The sequence below is a fragment of the Felis catus genome, chromosome B4 (genome assembly GCF_018350175.1).
Source record: "Felis catus isolate Fca126 chromosome B4, F.catus_Fca126_mat1.0, whole genome shotgun sequence".
In the NCBI taxonomy this organism is placed as follows: domain Eukaryota; kingdom Metazoa; phylum Chordata; class Mammalia; order Carnivora; family Felidae; genus Felis; species Felis catus.
In genome coordinates this window covers 54,881,931-54,900,849 of record NC_058374.1, presented here as the reverse complement: position 1 = coordinate 54,900,849, position 18,919 = coordinate 54,881,931, and the positions used below count along the sequence as shown (strand labels likewise).

The following is an 18,919-nucleotide window of genomic DNA, read 5'->3' as shown; positions in this document are numbered from 1 at the left end:
AAGAGTGAAAGTTTTACCTCCTCCTGGCTGATTTGGATGCCATTTATTTCTTTGGGTTGTCTGATTGCAGAAGCGAAGACTTCCAATACTATGTTGAATAACAGTGGTGAGAGTGGACATCCCTGTCTTATTCCTGACCTTAGGGGTAAAGCTCTCAGTTTTTCCCCAATGAGGATGATATTAGCATTGGGTCTTTCATATATGGCTTTTATGATCTCGAGGTATGCTCCTTCTATCCCTACTTTCTTGAGGGTTTTTATCAAGAAAGGATGCTGTATTTTATCAAATCCTTTCTCTGCATCTATTGAGAGGATCATATGGTTCTTGTCCATTCTTTTATTGATGTGATGAATCATGGTAATTGTTTTGCGGATATTGAACCAGCCCTGCATCGCAGGTATAAATCCCATTTTGTCATGGTGAATAATTCTTTTAATGTATTCTTGTATCCTATTGGCTAATGTCTTGTTGAGGATTTTTGCATCCATGTTGACCAGGGAAATTGGCCTATAGTTTTCCTTTTTTAGTGAGGTCTCTGCTTTTGGAATCAAGGTCATCCTGGCTTCATAGAAAGTTTGGAAATTTTCCTCCCATTTCTATTGTTTTGGAACAGCTTCAAGAGAATAGGTGTTAACACTTCCTTAAGTGTTTGGTAGAATTCCCCTGGAAAGCCATCTGGCCCTGGACTCTTGTTTTTTTGGGAGATTTTTGATTACTAATTCAATTTCTTTACTGGTTATCGGTCTGTTCAAATGTTCAATTTCTTCCTGTTTCAGTTTTGGTAGTGTATATATTTCTAAGAATTTGTCCATTTATTCCAGATTGCCCATTTTATTGGTGTGTAATTGCTCATAATATTCTCTTATTATTTGTATTTCTTCTCTGTTGGTTGTGATCTCTCCTCTTTCATTCTTGATTTTATTTATGGATCCTTTCCTTTTTCTTTTGATCAAAATGGCTAGTGGTTTATAAATTTTGTTAATTCTTTCAAAAGAAACATCTTCTGCTTTCACTGATCTGTTCTACTGGTTTGTTGTTGTTGTTGTTGTTGTTGTTGTTGTTAGTTTTTTTTCTTTTGATAGAATTAATTTCTGCTCTAATTTTTATTATTCCTGTCTTCTGGTTTTGGTTTTATTTGCTGTTCTTTTTCCAGCTCTTTAAGGTGTAAGTTCGGGTTGTATATCTGAGACCTTTCTTCCTTCTTTAGGAAGGCCTGGATTGCTATATAATTCCCTCTTATGACTGCCTTTGCTGTCGCCCAGAGGTTTTGGGCTGTGGTGTTTTTTCATTTTCATTGGCTTCCATGTACTTTTTAATTTTGTCTTTAACCTCTTCGTTAACCCATTCATTCTTTAGTAGGATGTTCTTTAGTCTCCAATATTTGTTACATTTCCAAATTTTTTCTTGTGGTTGATTTTGAGTTTCATAGCATTGTTGTCTGAAAATATGCATGGTATGATTTCAATCTTTTTGTAGTTGCTGAGGGCTGATTTGTATCCCAGTATGTGATCTATTCTGGAGAACATTCCATGTACACTGGAGAAGAATGTATATTCTGCTGCTTTAGGATGGAATCTTCTGAGTATATCTGTTAAGTTCATCTGGTCCAGTGTATCATTCACAGCCATTGTTTCCTTGTTGATTTTCTGATTATATGATCTGTCCATTGCTGTGAGTGGGGTGTTGAAGTCCCCTACTATTATGGTATTATTATCAATGAGTTTCTTTATGTGTGTGAATAATTGATTTATATATTTGTGTGCCCTCACATTTGGGTGTAAATGTTTACAGCTATTAGGTCCTCTGATGGATAGAGTCCTTAATTATGATATACTTCCCTTCTTCATGCCTTGTTACAGTCTTTATATTAAAGTCTAGATTGTTACAGTCTTTATTTTAAAGTCTAGATGGTCTGATGTAAGTATGGCTACTCCAGCTTTCTTTTGTTGACAATTAGCATGGTAGATGCTTCTCCATCCCCTACTTTCAATCTGAAGATGTCTTTAGGTCTAAAGTCAGCCTCTTTTAAACAGTATGTAGATGAATACTGTTTTATTATCCATTCTTTTACCCTATGTCTTTTGATTGGAGCATCTAGTCCATTGACGTTTAGAGTGAGTACTGAAAGATATGAATTTATTGCCATTATGTTGTTTGTAGAGCTGGAGTTTCTGGTGGTGTTCTCTGGTCCTTTCTAGTATTTGTTGCTTTTGGTCTTTTTTTTTCCATCTTTTCTCCCCTCAGAGAGTCCTCCTTAAAATTTCTTGCAGTGTTGGTTTAGTGGTCATAAATTCCTTTAAATTTTTTTGTCTGCGAAACTTTTAATCTCTCCTTTTATTTTCAAAGACAGCCTTGCTGGATAAAGAATCCTTGGGTGCATATTTTTTTTCTGATTCAGCACATTAAACATATCCTGCCACTCTTTTGTGGCCTGCCGTGTTTCCGTGGATAGGTCTGCTGCAAACCTGATTTGTCTTCCCTTGTAGGTAAAGGACTTTTTATCCTTGCTGCCTTCATGATTCTTTCCTTGCCTGAGCATTTTGTGAATTTGACCATGATATGCCTTGTTCATAGTTGGTATTTGTTGAATCTAATGGGAGTCCTCTGTGCTTCCTGGATTTTGATGTCTGTTACTTTCCCCAGGTTAGGAAAATTTTCTGCTATGATTTGCTCACAAAACACTTCTACCCCTTTTTCTCTCTATTCATCTTCTGGGTCCCCTAAGATTCTGATGTTGTTCCTTTTTAATGAGTCACTGATTTCTCTAATTTTTAAATCATGCTCTTTTGCCTTAGTCTGTCTCCTTTTTTCTGCTTCATTATTCTCCATAAGTTTGTCTTCTATATCACTAATTTGCTCCTCTGCCTCACCATCCTTGCCACGGTGGCATCCACTCAAGATTGAAGCTCAGTTATAGAATTTTTTATTTCATCCTGACTAGCTTTTACTTCTTTTATCTCCACAGAGAGGGATTCTAATCTATTTTTGACTCCAGCTAGTATTATTATCATGATTCTAAATTCTGATTCATACATCTTGCTTGTATCTGTGTTGGTGAAGTCCCTGGCTGTTGTTTATTCCTGCTCTTTCTTTTATGGCGAATTCCTTTATTTCCTCATTTTGATGGGAGAAAAGGAAATAATGAGGGTAAAAAAATTAAAATTAAAACATTAAAAACAACACACACACACAAATACACACACAAAATCAAATAAATGGTGCTAGATCCTAGGTGTGTTTTGGCCCGGGTTTTGAAAAGGGCTTAATAGATTAGAGAGAAAAGGGGGGGGGGGGAAGGAAATCATTTCAAAATTTGACAAAATGAATACACTGAAATAGAATAAAATGAAATGATGTAATAAAACAGAATTTGAAAAATGTACAAAAAAGTAAAAAATATATAGTTAAAAAATTTTAAAAATATATTTTTAATAAACCTAGAAAATAAAAATAGTTTTTTTTTCACATTCTGTATTGAAGAAAAAGAAAAGATACAAAAAAGAGATAGGAAAAAAGAAAATTGAATAGGTGGACCAGTGAACAGACTAAAATATGATTGAAATTACTGTATTTTCCCATAGAAGTTCAACTATGGAGCAGTTTATAGTTGTAAACTAAGTAGGCGAAGAGACTTATGTTCCTGAAGACCGAGGTTGGTCCAGTATGTGGGACTTAGTGTAATGGCTCTGTTCTCCACTAGATGGCACTGCTTAGCTTACTGGGGTGGATTTTTGTGGCAGGTGTATGTGTGTATGCGCATGCACGGGAGAGGTGAAAATGGTGTCACCCAACTATCCAGTCTCTGGTAATGGAGCTCTGCTCTCCCTGATTAGCAATCACACACCTGTCCTTTGTCTTCAGCTTCTGTACATTCCCCACTTTTACACTGTCACCAAGCCCCAGGCAACACCTCCCTCCTGAGTTTTATCTCAGATGCAGCTGTGTTTCCCGACCCCTTACTTATGAGGGACTGTGGCTGTAACTTGCTCAGACATTCTGTGGAAGGGTCTCACAGAGCAATGGCCGGGTGCTGGCTGCACCCAAGAACATTTGTAGGACCATGCTGCTGTCAATGCCCAGAGACTGTGGCTGGACGTCAGCTCACCCGAAAAACTGTTCTCCTGATTCTGTAGCAGCAGCGTTTCAGGGATTATGGAAAATCACAACACATCTGGCACTAGGCTTCATCCTTAATGACTTTGTTATAGCACCAGAGAATTTGGTTGTTCTCCTGGGTCCACTGAGGCCTTTGCATGTAGGGAGTGTTACAAAGCCTCTAGCATATGTCCTCCCAGCAGGAGAACCGCCTCTCCCCATGTGGCCTGAAGACCCCTAGACTTCACTCTGCTCCTGGTGATTTGCCCTTCTCATCAGAGCACTGCCAGGTATCAAGCTGGGGAGTTTCAGATTCTGTGCTCCCCCTGTTTATAGAGTCTTAATGGAATTTAAACCCTCTCCTTTCTCCCTTTTTAGTTCAGTCCCTGTGGCTGTTTCCACTTTTCTACTTTCTCTCCAGCTGCTTTTGGGGGACTGCTTTTCCTGTATTCTCCCCCACACACATACACACACCATCTCCATCCTCTCTTCACAGGCAAAAACAGCTCCCTACCCTCTGTAGCTTCTCTCTCCCCCAGTTCACCTCTCTGTGCTGTGTACCTGCTGAGTTCCACGGTTCAGGTTGTGCAGATTGTTGTGTTAATCCTCAAATCAGTTTTCTAGGTGTGCAGGATGGTTTAGTGTTGGCCTGGCTATATTTCATGGACACAAGAAAAACTTCCATGCTGTTCTGCCAACTTGGCTCCTCCTCCCTTCATGGGTCACATATGAAGGGCCATCTTTGGATCACATGACTGCTGAGCTGCTTCTGAGGGATAAGCTCTCCCACAGTGGGAGCCATTGCAGGGCTCATGCACTGCGCAATTCTGTTCTGTATGCAAATGTGGTATCTCCCTGGGTCCCTGCACTTGCAGTTCTGCAGGCACCTTGGATATGGGTAGGTGTCCTCTTCTGAAACCACAGCTTGTCTAGTCTTGGTGGGAGATGCTGTGGAGTCCTTGCCATGCATGTCACAGGTGTGTTTCTCCTGGATGTGCTTTCTAGAGTGGGTTCTGGTCACCCTTCACCCGCTGCCCAGAGCCCCTGCGGCCCCTGTGACTGCCCAACCTCTTGTACCACTGTCTTCCCCTCCCCCACCAGCTCACACAGCTAAAGATGCTCAGGAGACTCAGGGACACCACTGCAGGCATCTCCATAGCACCTGAGGAGTGCTGGCTGCAGGCCTTGGCTCATCTGTGGATGGCCTGATGACTTAGGATGTTGTAACCATCTGGAACTCCTTGGTGCAAGGGCACAAGTGTAGGGCCCCTTTCTCTTTGTCTTCTCCCAGGCAGTTGCTACCTAGGTCACAGTGACCATTGAGATTGGGGCTACCATGGTAGTGGCATGGCTGCAGAGATGGTGAACGCAGATAAAAAGGTGCGGCCTGGGTATGTTGTGGGGACACTGGTGGGGGCAAGGGTGGAGACTTCAGATTGGCTGTGTCCATTGTGAAGTGGGAGGCTGGGCCAGGGGCACAGAAACAAGGGCTGCAGCAGTGCGGCAGACTCCTGGGTGTCAGTGAGAACCCAGAGCAGGTCCACCTGGAGAAGCCCCACCATGGGGCCTGGGGCCTGGCTGGTGGGGCTGGCACGGCTTGGAATGGAATCCCCTGGGAGGCAAAAAGGGAACTGGAGCTCAGTCCTGACCTGAAAGGGGTTCTGGGTGTGACTCTGGTAGGTGGAAGGTATTCATGAGGCCGCCCACTCCAGGGAAGTCCAGGCCCTGCGAGGGAAGAGGGTTGCAGCAGTGTGCTAGGGAATACATGGAACATGGCTTTGGCTACTGATGAGCCTGAAGGGGCTCGGGTGGAGCCAGGGGCACAAGCCCTGAAGGGCCCAACCCTGGCCTGCCTGACTGGTCAAGCTTAAAGCATGGCCCGAGGGCCCCCAGGTTGCCTAAGCACCTCTGCTGGACTATGGGAGGTAGGGAAGGATCCTGGGCCAGTTTTTTCATTACCTGGTGATTGTCTGGGGCCCTATTATTTCCCCAGCCACTCACCTCTACCCAAGACAGTGAATAGCACAGGGAGAAAGGGGTAAAGATTATTTTTGGGACCTGATACAAGAATACACAGACCCTCCCCTGCACTTCCCGTGAAGTAGATGCATACTTGGGAAAACTCCCAGCCTGAGGCAGAGGAAGATAGCCTAGGAATATTGCAACAGGCACAAATTAAACCCCCAGGTCTCCCTTCCCCAGTGTTCTGTCCTGAGAGCCATCCTTCCAATTCCTGTCTCCTTTGCCTCTAGGAATTTTGGCTCTGTAGTCCTGGCTGGGCCACTCATCCACCACCCAGCATAGAACCTGGAACAAAAGAGGTGCCCAATTAGTGCCTTTGGTCCATGACTACTGGAAATGTGTTAGGGCAGAGTCAATGTGATTTGTAGGCTTTCCTCAGTTGGAGGTTCTTCATGACATCTGTAGCAGTTCTTTCTGTTCAAATTTCAATGTTCTGTCTTAGTATAGTTAGTATAGATTCTGTCCCTTTAGGGTCCTGCTGCTACTCTTTTCTCCCTTCCCTCCATCTCCACTGCAGTGTTTAAGGAACCTAATTTAGGGTTTAGGGAAATCTAAGCACTATCAAGAGAAGGAAGTGGTACCTCTTTTCCATGAGACTGATGGTTTCTTGGACCCATCTCATCTGCATTTAGCCCTTGGTCTTTAAGTAAGCCTTATGTTCTCCATCTATGAAAAGTCTTGGCTTCTGTTTGATGATTAACATTCTCGGAAATGTCCTTTGGTCACTGTTTCGGAGTCTTGGAAGCACCACGTTTTGAATGTCTAGAGCAGGAAGCTCTCTAGGTAGAAACTATATCTTTTTCTTTACTCCCTCCAACAAAATGCCCAATGCATGTTCAGTTAGAATATGCTATGAATGCTGAGGTGACTGTGTCAGGAAATCCCTTGAGGTGAAGCTTAAGCAAATTCCCTTTTAGTTTTAATCCTGGAGTGAAGTGAATGATGAATGAGGGAGTGGGGATGTGTGGTGCTGATAGAGGAACCTAGTAGGAGATTGTGAGAGGTGTCTTTGGTGGTGCGTCTATCCTTGTTTACAGGACTGCTGAGTGGGCTCCTTAGCTGCATCTAGGACTGGCCTCCAAATCACCATAGGCTGGTTCCACATGGCTCCCCACACTCTCTTCCTGGCAACCAGGACCTCCTCCATACACTGAAAAGCTTGTTTACTTCTAAAAGCAGATATTGGGTCAACAAAGTCTCCAACAAGTCCCATTTAAGTCCTCAGTCCACTTCATCACCAATGCAGGGTCTCACTTGTCTTCCTTTGCCCATTTCCAGCTTTCCTCCAGGATTCTGCCTAATCCACCTCCTTCACAGTTCCCTACCCTTCTCATGAGCCCTCCTCCCAGGCACACCAGCCCTCTGATGGCCCCACCTCCTGATGGCTCTGCTTTCCTGAGGGCCTGGCCTCCCCAGTGCCCCAACTCCCTGAGGGCTCCCTCTAAGCTCCACCCCAAGTCCTGACTCTGCTAGGCCAAACTCCTTCCCTCTCCCTTGGCTTGACTTGCACTTCTTTCTCAGGTCTTTCTCCTCTAATACAGAAACAGCCCACGGGTAAGTGATTTCTCATGTTTATGGAGTTGACATGAAAACTGAGACAGAGCCAGAGAGGAAGAAATCTGGGCACAAAGTGCAGCTGCTGTGAAAGCCCTGTGGGGTTTAAGCAGAGGATATTATATGGTATCAGAGCTAGACAGTGGATTGGGAGGGGGGGCTGCAGAGAGGCGTTGTGAGTTTGGGAAGGGCAGGTGGGTTTGCTGGGGTCAGAGAGATTTGGAGGCCTACATTCTGTTCTCCTCCATGCCAGAAAGGTTCTCAGCTCTGCTGAGGAAAATATGAAGTAGGGGAAATTATTCCTGGAGGATATTATTCTCCTCCAGAGTCCTTCCCACCTCTTTGTCCTTACCTGTCCTTCCTGGCCTTTCCTTTCTGACCTGGTGCACAGCTTGCTTTATTCATCTTTGTCTTCCCCACAGGGCCCAGCACAGAGTATGCTTAGACATGTCCCTTGAATTAATGAAGATTCTTCTTCCTGTCTCTGATGTCTCTTTCATATTTTGCAACACTTTCTCACAGGAGATTCTGAGAGTCACTGAGTCCTATCTTCTTAAGGAGGACATTGCTGTGGACCTTGCAGAATAGCAGGTCTAGTTTGATAAAGTGGTCCACCATCACCAGAGGGGATGTGAGGGGTTTATTCCTAGTTATTCAAGGGTCTAGATATCTATTTTTACTGCTGAAGGGATCTCTCTGCCTTTCTTATCTAATTAAAAAAAAGTTGCATGGTGTGTAAGCCATAGAGAAAGACAGATACCATATGTTTTCACTCTTATGTGGAGCCTGAGAAACTTAACAGAAACCAATGGGGGAGGGGAAGAAAAAAAAAGAGGTTAGAGTGGGAGAGAGCCAAAGCATAAGACACTCTTAAAAACTGAGAACAAACTGAGGGTTGATGGGGGGTGGGAGGGAGGGGAGGGTGGGTGATGGGTATTGAGGAGGGCACCTTTTGGGATGAGCACTGGGTGTTGTATGGAAACCAATTTGACAATAAATTTCATATATTGAAAAAAAAAGTTGCATGGTGGGGATTGATTACAGGCCAGGTCAGGCTGTAGGAGGCAAGATTACCAAGTTCTCCTGGGTGTGGCCACTTAGTGGTCTTTCAAACACTTTAAGAAGGCTTCTCTGTGGTCCCAAATATATTATAAATGAGTGAGTGCTAAATAACCTTGAAACTTGGTGGCTTTGTTCTTTCTCTTGGATTCTATCAATTTCATGTACATGATAGGCATATTTCATTGATTGATAAAGTCTTGGAGGAGCAGCCTGAAATAGGTCTGGCTTCCTGGGTTTCCAAGAGGAAAAAGAGTTTGCTGTTATCTCAGAACATATTTGAAACTCTTTAACTTTAAAGGCCTTGGGAGTCTTAAACTATTCTCCACCCTCCACCCTCCCCACTGCCATGTACACTATGGGCTGTACCCAACACCAGAAGCCCAGATAACACTTACCCATGCACAAAACCTGTATTATTGATTATATGGCAGATGTCAATTCCTAAGTTGCCTCTCTCATTTCCTCTAGCAGTTAGTTATTGGGCAACTTCTCTCCATTACCAATTGATAGTGTTATGTTCTTCTAGAAGCAGATTCATTTTAACCTTAGTTTAAGCAAAATCATGTGGAAAGGCCAATTTCCTTCACATGTATCCACTAAATTGACAAATATAATTTTTAGAATATATTTTTGTTTTATCATCAACATTTTTTTCTTGTCTATCCCAGAAATGACAGAGTTGGGATTAGAAAGAACTGGGGAAGAGGGTTAAAGAGTGTCCCTTAAAAAGTAGTGTAGATTATGTTGCCTGAGCTGGGGTAAGGAGGATGAGTCTTGAGGGAGAAGTCATATGGATCTATAGTTGAACAGGAACTCAGGACTGTGAGGCATGATACATGTTTCATATGACTCAGATGATCTAGTGTCTTTCCTACAACAAAACAAAGCAAAACAAATTAACTTTTCAAGGCAGATGGTGACAGTGTGGAGCAGCTACCCGGGGCTATGAGAGGAACCAAGCCCTGTGTGTTGAGAGAGGACAGAGAGAAAGAGACAGCTGAGTATTTATATGGAGGACAGGAGGACACATTTGAAGATATGAAGTAAGGTGACCAGAGAGAGTCAGTCTTTCCTAAGGCACCTTGTATGCAGTGTATTACTGAGGGTATATATTGGGAGGAAGTATACGGAAGAAGGAGCCATAACCTCTGACCCCTCACAACTGCTATTCTGAAAGTGGAGACAGGATGTAGTCTTGTGTGGGACCACTGGATGGATATTGAGGATAAGATTCTTACAAGGAAAGGAAGGATCTAGGAGAAAATATCAAAGCTGCTTAACAAGACTTTTTAGAAAAAAAAATGATTGTGGCTCAGTGCTCATTGTGGCTTATTGCTTTGTGGCTCAGCACAAAGGTGCTCCTATGTTGTTCGTTTTTATTTTTGTTTTTGTTTGTTTGTTTGTTTGTTTGTTTTGAAAATAAGGTGGAAAAGCAGATGGATTTCCTTCTACTGCTTTCTCCTGAGAACTTTTATTAGGTGTTCTGTGTTGACAGGATTTGGCGTTGAGAAGAAACAGTAGTCAATTGTAGGGGAAACAGAGAAGAAATTGATTTTCACCATTGACATTGACGTGTCACACCACTTTCCAATCCCTTAATTGCACATCCTTCGTGGATTTTCCCAGATCTCTTTTTGATTCTTGCTTGGAAAATATAATTATGATTCCTCCTGGTAGCCCATCTAGTTTCTGAAGACCTCTAGAAGCAGAAGTTCAGGCTTTTCTGATTTGCAAGGTTGATCATCTTGTTTGGTGTAATAGAAATGTTAAGAATTTCCAAAACTAGATTCTGACTGAAACTAATCTAAATGTGTCAAATCATGAATGAGGAGTGTGGCACTTTATCTTGCCAGCAGTTATCCCAGAAGGACTAAGAAAGGGCGCCTTATTCACAACCATTCCAGAATATTACTAGATTTTATGCAGTCTATACAGCCTCTAGAGAAGCCCTGGCTCCCTGACTGTTTGCCCAAATAATGGTGCAATGATACTAGTGTGGTGTCTGCATGTAGCAGTGACTCCATAGATGTTGTGAGAAGGAAGCAAAAACGTTTTGTCCTATATTTACATAGATTTTGGCCTATAATTGAGTGGATGGACTTGGTGCACATACAGTTGGTCTGGAGTGTGTTAATTTGCATCTGGATGGGTTTTCACTGACTTGGAATTCAGCTTCTGCCAGACTGGGATGGATTTGAGAGGTGTAGTACTTAGGTAGTAGGACAGGTGAGTGAGTTGGTGGACGTGGCTGTGTTTCCTCTTGATCTAGTGAGCAGACAGCTTGGGGGCTGCCATGCCTTCCAGTTCAAGTCTTGGTTACACCTAGTAATGTATCCTTGCAGAATTAGCCTCATTAAAGGAACAAGAAGCAGTTTCTGTCCTACGGAATTTTTTATTTTAGAAAGCTTCTTCCCAGTAACATGCAAACAGAATACAGCACCAAGTAAGATCCTAGTTGGGAGGATGCCTTTTAAGTAATCCATTTGGTGAGGTTGTTCTCAGAAGACTCCTGGGAGATAAGATAGTTTCTCTCTCTTTTCCTTTTCAGCAGAGACCAAGACTGAGAGTTATTATTATTATTATTATTATTTATTATAGTTATTATTATTACTACATCTTACTGTCTAGTTCCAAAACTGAGAGTTATTGTTGTTGTTGTTGTTATTATTATTATTATTATTATTACATCTTACTATCTAGTTCTATATTAATATCTGTAGCAAATATTTAAATGGATTTATCTAGTCGGGCAAACTGGATTTACTGGTTCCAGGTGTAGTGGAGTTTGTTTTGTATTTTTGATGGGGGGCATGGAAGGAGGGTCTAAAAGAGGCTCTATTTATTGGATCATGGCCCAACCTGAGTATGTAGCTTGAACTAATGTTTTCCTGGGAAACAGTTATGCACGATGCCAAGATGGGGTAATTCTTCCCTCTTCCATGCAGTCTTCTCAGGCTGACACACAGTACACAGAAGATACTCACTAGTCTTATCAACAGTGGAAAATGAGGTCCTTACTACTTTTACTTTCCATCAACTATGAAGCCATCTGGGATTTTCACATGCTATTGTCTTGAGTATTCATTTCTGAGTTAGGAATATATATCCTCATTTATACTTTATGTATCTTTTACTTCTTTTGGCAGGTGAGGAGGTGTTCATGAAACACCCATAATTGAAAAATCCCAGAGAGGGGAATTCTGTATTTGCTCCCATTGTCTTTCACTGTGTGTAACTGAGTGTGTGATTATTTGTGGGTAATGGTGGTGGTGTTGATAATTTAGGAAAAGAAAAATGTTGCTTTTGCTTGAGTTTTTTTTTTTTCACAAAGAATCACTGTGGTGCCTGAATTTTCTAATTTGGAATTGTCTTTATATTTATTTACATTTAATTGAAATCTGATCTTTAATAGGTAGAATCCAATATTTATCACTTGGACTTTTTGTGGTTTTGACTTGAGGAGCCATCCAAACTCTCACTTTAGACCCAGACCCAAGTACACAGAACTATCAGTGTAGTTATTTATAGATAGTACAAGAAAAATGGTAGGAAATACAGAAAATTATTTTTCTGGGAGCTTATAATATAAGGGCATTTGATGGATACTTCCTTATCCACCTGAAACAAGTGAAATACTATTCTACAGCCCATTCAATTAATTGACTATGGTCCCACCCCTCCTTCTTCAGGCCAGCCTTAAATGTAGTTATTGCAGTTTGAGTATCGTGTCATGTTTTCTAATACCAAAACGTTAGAGGACTTATTTTACAAATAAGGTAAGCAGTGAAAGTAGTAAAACTCTGTGTTGTCTGTCTGTTCCATTGTCACACATTAAAAGGATGACACTGGAATAAATCATGAATGTTGCTGATGATGTACATTCTCTCAGCTGACTTAGGTTACTTCCTTTGTACTTTGACTTTGTTGTGGTTAAAGAGACTTGGACCTCAGTTCTTGTGTCAGGTCTCTGACATCACCACACTGGGCTGTATATCCTGGGGTACTTCTTGGCTGTCACCAGTTAACTCTTTGCACCTCAGGCTTCAGCTGGGGAAGGAAAGGCAGCTAAAAGCATCATCAGGCAGAAGCTGTGCTCCTTGGTTTCACCTCAGCACTTACTGCTTCTACCCTCTTCCTTAACTGGGGTTTTCCCCAATGCATAGTTCTAGGCCAGTGACTTATGCCACTGAACATTAATGAGGAAAGAGAAAGGGACAAGGAGACCATACTGCAGAGAGCAGATACCTATCTGTAGCTGTGACCAGAGAAATTTCCAGAAGGAAGGTCATACTGAACAGAGTTGGGAAAGAACATATTCTAGGCAAAGAAGGACAGTCTGTGTGATAGTTGATGTTAATGCCAGCAAGACGTGCATGTGTGGGGAAAGATTTGTGCCAGTAGGAGCCACATAAAAGTTTAATAATATGAGTAAGTGGGAAAACAACGGTGAAAAGGAAGCCTTTGAAATACAATCTTAGAAGTTTTGACTTAATAAGGAGCTGGAAACTGCAGGTTGGTTGGGAGTGTTTGTGTGTGTATGTGTGTGTGTGTGTGTGTGTGTGTGTGTGTGTGTGTGTGTGTGAGTGTGTGTATGTGTATGTACTAGTGTCTTTACAGACTTGAGGAAAGTGTCATTTCCAGAAGGAGCACTCACACTTCAGTTCTCTTCTGCATATAGTAATCAGGAAGAATGTGATTTAGGGCTTTATCCTGCTTCAAGGACAGCACTCTCAGAACTGACATTCTACTGGTACTGGCTTTCCTGGCAAAGGATAAGAGGACATTGCCATTCTCTGGCAAACATTCCCAGTCTGCTCCTTATTAGCAGCCCAGTCAGGGAGCAAATGGCCAAGTGAGATAAGAATCTTAAAAAGATGTTTCCTTAGGTGCACCTGGGTGGCTCAGTTGTTCAAGCGTTGTAATCAGCTCGGGTCATGAGCTCATGGCCCATGGGTTCAAGCCCTGCATCAGGCTCTGTGCTGACAGCTCAGAGCCTGGAGCCTGCTTCGGATTCTGTGCCTCCCTCTCTCTGCCCCTCCACCATTCACGATCTGTCTCTCTCATCTCTGAAAAATGAATAAACGTTAAAAAAGTTCAAAAGAAAAATTAAAAAAAAAAAAGACGTTCCATTAAACCACTCTCATTAAACAGGAGCAATCTACCTCCTGCCCTTCTTTGTTCCAGTTGGGGCTGTCCTTTGTGACAGAAGTTTCCTAATGGTGTGTGCTGGCTGCATCTTGAAGCCATGAGTGATGGCTGAGGTTTGGGAAGCTCAAACCTGAAAGGAATTAGGTTGTCAGGGAAATTTCAACCATTTTCTTGCCATCAGGCTCCCGTTTTAGAAAACGTCTGCTCCCCGTATGACTGTATTTCTTTACACAATGAAAATCAAGGTTTCATTTTCTTCTCCAGAATTCCCTAAGCTACACTCAACATGTAGCTTAAGAATGAGGCAGTGACTAGAAAAGATTTGGAATAGAGTGGTGAAAGAAGTCTCAGGAGTGTGACTTATATTTGTCATCTGGAGATCTATTATCCTGTATTTTCCCTAAAGGCTAAGTAAAAACAGATGGGCTAACGTTGTGGGCAGGATTTTACAATAGTTGTAGAATCATATCTGGGAACTATTAGGATGGATATGGGACGTTTTGGAATCTTTCTTGGCATGTAAAAGGGCCTAGATTAGGCTTAGATTTTTGCAGGACATGGTTTAGATGGCACATTCAGATTTAATGGTCCCAGAACTTTTTTTTTAAGTTTGTTTATTCATTTTGAGAGAGAAAGGGACAGCATGAGTTTGAGAGAGGGAGAAATAAGGGGGGAGAGACAGAGAATCCCAATCATGCTCCATGCTGACAGATCAGACCTGATGTGGGGATTGAACTCATGAAGCCATGAGATCATGACCTGGGCAAAAACCAAGAGTTGGCTGCTTAACTGACATAGCCACCCACGCATCTCCCCCTCATCTATCTTTCTTCTTTCTTTCTTTTTTCTTTTCTTTTCTTTTCTTTTCTTTTCTTTTCTTTTCTTTTCTTTTCTTTTCTTTCTTTCTTTCTTTCTTTCTTTCTTTCTTTCTTTCTTTCTTTCTTTCTTTCTTTCTTTCTTTCTTTCTTTCTTTCTTCTTTCTTCTTTCTCTTTCTTCTTTCAAGTTTGGTTCCCGTGCTTCTAACTGGCTCATCAGTGTGTATTTGGGAGGAGAGGGAAGATATCAGCAGAAGATGACCTGTGCACAAAGGTGAGAAGTGGCTCAAATACTCCTTTAATAGTCGTGCCCTCAAATTGTGTTTCTTTGTGGATGTAGGGTGCTGGAGGAGAAAGAACATGGTATTTAAAGTGACAAAGAACCAAGTTCAAATTCCTGCTCTTCTTTGTACTGCTAAATGCTAGTTGCCTAATGTTTCAGTCAGTAAGTAGAGTAATAGTACTTATTTTATTGGGTTGTTATGGGGGTTAAATGAGGTAACATATGTGCATTACTTGCGGCTCAACAAATCTGTTTCTCTATCATGGCTGTCTCCATGCATCCCTAATTCTTGCACATATACCTGGTAGCCTTATTTGCCAGATACCATTTTTCTCTATCTTCAGCCTCTGCATATGTTCCCCAATGCTTCTAGAGTTCAAGTCTAGGGTCCGGGCTTATTAGTGTGTGTTAGTCCCACAGAATATCAATGAGAGTATGAGGTTTTTATAACCGTACTTACCTAAGGCAAAGTTGTGGTGTCTTTCCAGTCATTTTTGCTTGCCGACAATTTTGGTTGTAAATGAAAGACAAAGGAGTTCTATCTTCCCACCCGATCCTCTGATATAAAGTTACTGATTTGAGGCTAAATCATTCTGGGTGGGATTTGGTTCTAACCAAAAATCATGTCAAACTTGTTTATAAAAGGCATTCAGGGAAGGAGAATCCATAAACTTTACTACTGGGACATTCTTTTCTTCTTTCTACATTTTTAGTTTGCAAAATATCAATCCTACGGATAGTTGCAAGAATATTGTAGTAAATACCCATTTATTTTTCTCTCGAATTGACCAACTGTTAATATTTTGCCACATTTTCTTGCTCTGTCCAATGTGTGTGTGTGTGTGTGTGTGTGTGTGTGTGTGAAATATGGTCTATAGTCTAAGTTTACTAATTGTCCATTTTTTTTACTAGAGTATTTGTTCATGGTCCAGGTACATTCCAGGGTTATGCATTGCATTTTGTTGTTATGTCTCTTTATTTTCACATAATCTGCAACAGTTCCTCAGCCTGTCATTCCTGACATTGACGGTTTTGAAAAGCAAAGTTCACTTGTTTTATAGAAAGTCAACTTACTGTACAAAGTTCTTTTGTAGACTGATTGCTTTTATCAACAGATTTAGGTTACACATTTTAGACAGGAATATTATATAAGAACATGTTAAAGACATGGGCATGCCTTTTTTTTCTCCCAGTTGTGTTTGTAACATCAAGTGGTAGGTAGGAGTGGCATTTAGAAGGTGTTTAATATTTATTGAATGAATGAATAAATGAATGAAATAAGCCCTTCATTGCTACTTAGCTCTATTATTTTTCTACTTGAGGAAAGGAGGAGGAGCAGTTTTCTCCTATATCCTAGTCCCTTTTTTATTATACATATTTGAAGGCTTAAAAATAACCTAGGACCTCTGTAATGAACCCACAGAAAAGGAAAGTGAGATCAGGACTATGGCATGAGGCAAGCTGTAAAGTCTCTTTACCCAGGGGGTGGGTGGTGATCACAGAGTGTTGAGAGTGGACGATGAGTTAAGTGGTTGTCAGCGGGAGTGAGAAATAGCACACAGAAGTTAGGAGTACATGGCCTGTTTTCTTGCTGAGAGAAATTAGTTATCCAGGTTTACATACTTTACTATACTTCTCTCCCCTAACCCCCAATTGAATCCAAGAATGTCATAGTTAAAATTGATTTCTGTCTCTCTTCCTTTCTCAGCAGGAACAACCCCATTATTCTCTCCTTCTCTATCCTCTACCCCCACCCCCAACTCATACACATAAATGTGTATTTCTAACATTTATGAATGATGGTTGAGCAACCATTATATGGATTATCTCCAATAATCTGGAGAACCAGGTTATTAGTTGTTGAGAAAGTAGATAACTCCTTGGAATTCTCATTTATGTAGAGTTCTCATCCCTGTAACTTGGGGGAAGTGAGATTATGACAGGTATTCTTTGCTTCTCAGAAATGTGTAGTCAGTCTTCCCTATTGGCTCCTTTATCTCTCCAGCTCTGAGCATCTCAGACATTTCTGACAGTCCTTGCTGAGGCATCTGGGGCTCGGGCCTGGACTCATGTATTTAATTCTGTAAGGCTTGTGAGTGCCTGATGCACATGGTTCCTGCTCCCTTTCTGAGAGTCTCTCTACTCCTGCCTTTGCAGTCCTTAATTTTACCAGGTTCTGGAAAAAGTGCCCTTTATCTCCATGTCAGCTCTTGATTATCCACAATAATGGCGGTTATAACCTAAAATAGTGCATGAAACTAAAATGATTTTGTTTGGTATGTAAGTGTGGGAGTCCTGCCTAGAGCCTGCCTAGAGATAATCCATAAGTGAACAGCTTCATGAAAGCAATCTGTCATGTTACACTGCCATGGGTGGCTGTATAGCATCTCTGCTTTGGCATCTAAGAGAGAGGCAGATGCAAGAATGTGGCTTGTTCAGCCCTCATTGTGTTGTTAGAAGAACCAGACATCTAATGTTAGTTCTGCAAAATTTGTCTCCATGCCTTGTTTTCAAACTCTGGAAGAGGCCTTTCCTGGAAGAGGACAAACTCCTTGGTTTGAGAACCTAATACTTAATTCACAGAACATGAAAATTTGTAAGCAACCTGTGAAATTATCACTTTTTCAGTGGTTTCCTTCACACCCAGAATAAGAGCCAAAGTCTACACAGTGACTTTCAGACCCTACGTGAAGGATCTGGCTACTTGCTTTCTCTCTGACCTCATCCCCTACTGCTTTTTCCTCACTCATTCTGTCCTGGCCCCACAGCCCTTCTTGTTATTTCTTAAAAATAACCAGGTACCACTTCACAACTGTTAGGATGACTGCTATTAAAGGAAAAAAAAACAGAAGATAACAAGTGTTGGCAAGGATGTGGAAAAATTGGGACACTTGGGTATTGCTGGTGGTAATGTAAAATGGTGCAGACACCACAGAAAACAGTATGGAAATTTCTCAAAATATTACATGTACAATTACCATGTGATCCATCAATCTCACTTCTAGGTGTATATCCCAGATAATTGAAAGAAGGGACTCAAAAAGACATTTTTACACTCACATTAATGATAGCATTATTCACAACAGCTAAAAGGTGAAACAACCCATACACCCATCAGTGGATTCACAAGATATGGGACATACATGCAATGGAATATCATTCAGCCTTTGAGAGGAAGGACATTCTGACATATACTCCAACATGGATGAACCTTGAAGACATTATGCTAAGTGAAAAAGGAGGTCACAAGAGGACAATATTGTGTGATTCCACTTATATGAGTACCTACAGTGGTCAAATTCAGAGAGATAAAGTAGAATGGTGGTGCCAGCGGCTGTGGGGAGGCAAGGTGTTTAATAAGTACAGAGTTTCAGGTGAGGAAGTTGAACAAGTCTAGAGATGGATGGTGGTGACAGTTGCACAACAGTGTGAAGGTGAGGCTGTCTTGGATCACACATTTTTAAAATCATAATACCCACTAGAGCACATCCTAACATTTTCTTGCTTTCCTTTTCTCTGCAACACTGATTGAAATGCCAATGCAACATATATTTTTATTACTAATGTGTTTATTGTTTGGTTCCTACTGCAGGAGTATAGCAATGTGGGCGGAGAGATTTTGTGATTTTTCTCCTTTATCTGCAGTACTGAATACATGAAGACATGTATATTTGTTGAATGATAAGTGAAGGACTGTGATTAGACACAGACTTCTAGAGAAGGCACAAACAGAAAGAGAAAATGGGAAGATTCCAGTTTTCATGTGATTTTGTTCACTAATTTCTTCTACCCTTGAGTATGAGACTCAGCCCCACTATTCATGGTGGCTTTTGTTCTGCTTACCTGTTCACATGCATTGTGAACTATTTCACCTTTGGACATGTTGATGTGCATGTACACAACACTTACTATTATTTAAAACTCTTTCCCTGAACTCAA

The 18,919-nt window shown here is 41.4% G+C and overlaps 1 protein-coding gene and 1 pseudogene across 1 annotated transcript in view; one reads left to right on the top strand and one right to left on the bottom strand.

Moving 5' to 3' along the window:
* The window catches only part of LOC101094682 (cationic amino acid transporter 3-like), a 189,616-nt gene that overhangs the window by 57,294 nt on the left and 113,403 nt on the right, over positions 1–18,919 (top strand). The gene's annotated exons all lie outside the window — the stretch shown is intronic.
* On the bottom strand, positions 4,666–5,869 carry LOC123386552 (annotated as a pseudogene).